Source organism: Megascapheus bottae, chromosome 25, assembly GCF_031878675.1.
Source record: "Megascapheus bottae isolate mThoBot1 chromosome 25, mThoBot2.hap1, whole genome shotgun sequence".
Lineage (NCBI taxonomy): Eukaryota > Metazoa > Chordata > Mammalia > Rodentia > Geomyidae > Megascapheus > Megascapheus bottae.
Genome location: NC_143533.1, coordinates 4,127,523 through 4,130,030, shown reverse-complemented (window position 1 = coordinate 4,130,030; position 2,508 = coordinate 4,127,523).

Below are 2,508 nucleotides of genomic sequence, written 5' to 3'. Positions count from 1 at the left end.
CAACCCGCGACCGTCCGGCCGCCCTTCCGCCGAGCCCGGCTCAGGTTACAGCCGGCGGTGTGTGGCCCGGGCTCCCGCCGCTGCCCCCGCCCCCCGCCCGCGCCGAGCGGCCCTGGGGTCAGGGCCGGATCCGCTTCCCTTTTTCTGGGTGCCTCGGAGTCCCCGTAGTCAGCTACACACCCATCCGCACTGGATGCCGCCTCCTGCTAATCGCCCCAGGAGCTCTCCAGTCCTGCCTCGGCTTGGGACCCGGGTCAGGCTCTCCCTAGCGATGCCCTTTCGCCTGGCACCGTGACTGCCAATTCAGACAAGTGCCCCAGCCCGCATTCCCCTCCCCCCCAAACCGGTTTTCTTTTCTAGAGGATGGTCTGGAGCCTGGGCGTCCTTGATTTCCGCCTGACTTCCAGAAAGTCTAAACTACACCTGCAGTACACTGAGTATTCCTGGAGGCATTTTCTCCTCCTGTCCCATCGCCTCAGCACTGTGGCCCCCCTGAATGTCCACAATGCTCTCAGCCCCACTCCTTAACTCCTTGCCGGACTAAATATAAGATCGTTCAAAGCAGCTGGAGCCATCTTTATAAAACATACTATCTCATCCTTTCTAGTTCTCAGGGTGAAAATGAGAACAGGTCACTGATAATCAGGTAGCCAGTGTTCTCCTGAAAAGGTGTGCAAAGCCGGGCACGATGGCTCAAGCCTGTAATCGTAGCTGAGTTCTGAGGATCGAGGTTTAGAAACCAGCTGGGGCACAAAAGTCCTGACAGCCTTATCTCTAACTAACCAGCAAAAAGGCGGAAATAGAGGTGTAGCTCAAGTGGTGGAGCGCCAGTCTTGAATGAGAAGAATGTGGGTGCTGGGGATGTGGCTTTCCTAGCATGTATGAAACCCTGGGTTCAATTCCTCAGTACCACATAAAACCAGAAGTGGTGATTGTGGCTCGCATTAGAGTACTAGCCTTAAGCAAAACAAGCTCCGGGACAGTGCTCAGACCCTGGAGTTCAAGCCCCAGGACTGGCAAACAAACAAACAAAAAGAACCCTTTGACAGTAAGGGTTAAAGGCTTTTAAGTAAACACTTTGTTCTTAATCATTCTAGGTGTTACACTTTTACTATTTGGGCTCAGGGTCTCTAAGACTGACCTGTAACTAAACATTTGGTCATTTTGGGGCATCCCTATTAGGAAACAATGTATCCAGCCACAAAACATGTTTATCCTTGATATTCAGAAGCAGTGTATTTAGAAGCAAAGAAGATAGGGCTTCTATGTCTCTAGATACATTGTCTCTGAATTACGGGCTATTTACCATGCACCATTTTGCCTCTATCCTGCCTCACTAAGAAAGAAGTAAAACATAAACTTGAGGTCAACAAAGCATTCAGGAAGCCGGGAGGGTGGCCTAGTGGTAGAATTCTCTCCTTGCATACAGGTCGCCCTGGGTTCGATTCCTCAGTACCACATACACAGAAAAAAAAAACAAAGTGGCGCTGTGGCTCAAGTGGCAGAGTGCTAGACTTGAGCAAAAAGTGTCCAAGGACAGTGCCCAGACCCTGAGTTCAAGCCCCACCACTGGCAAAAACAAAACAAACAATTCAGGTTCTCAGGGTTGGGTTTCCAGAGGAAGTACAATGTGAGCTGAAAACTAAATGATGATGAGCTGGGTACCTGTGGCTCCCAACTATAATACTAGCTACAAATCAGAGGCCTGTGGCTCATACCTGTAATCCTAATCACTCAGGAGACTAAGATCTGAGGATCACAGTTCAAAGCCAGCCTGGGCAGGAAAGACTGTGAGACTCTTTATCTTGAATTAACCGCCAGAAAACCAAAAGTGGCACTAAGGTTAAAAGTAGTAGAACTCTAGCCTCCAGCTGAAGAGCTCAGGGACAGCACCAAGGCCCAGAGTTCAAGCCCCATAACCAACAAAAATAAACTAAGTATGTAGGAGGCTGAGATCTGATGAACATGGTTTGAAGTCAGGGCAGAAAAGTCCATGGAACTCTTATCATTAATTAAGCATCAGAAAGCCAGAAGTGGAGCTGTAGCTTAAGTGGTAGAGTGCAACCTTTAGCACAAAAGCACAAGCAGCAGAGCCCTGAGTTCAAACCCCAGTACTGGCATATCCTCCCCCCTCCCCCCCAAAAAAGGGCAGGAGTGGGGAGTGGTTGTGAGGAAAACGGATTAAATGGTAGACTGCTTTCGTAACTAGTGGGAGATCTTGAGTTCAAACTTCAGTACTACATGACAGAAAGAACAAAAGGAAGGGCTGGGAGTTTGGCCTAGTGGTTAAAGTGCTTGCCTAGCATGCATGAAGACCCAGGTTCAATTCTTCGGTACCACATACATAGAAAAAAGCCGGAAGTGGTGCTGAGGCTCAAGTGGTAGAGCTCTAGCCTTGAGAAAGTCCAAGGACAGTGCTCAGGCCCTGAGCTCAAGCCCAGGACTGGCAAAAAAAAAAAAAAAAAAAAAAAAAAAAAAAGAACTGGAGAGATTCTGTTGAATGAAAGG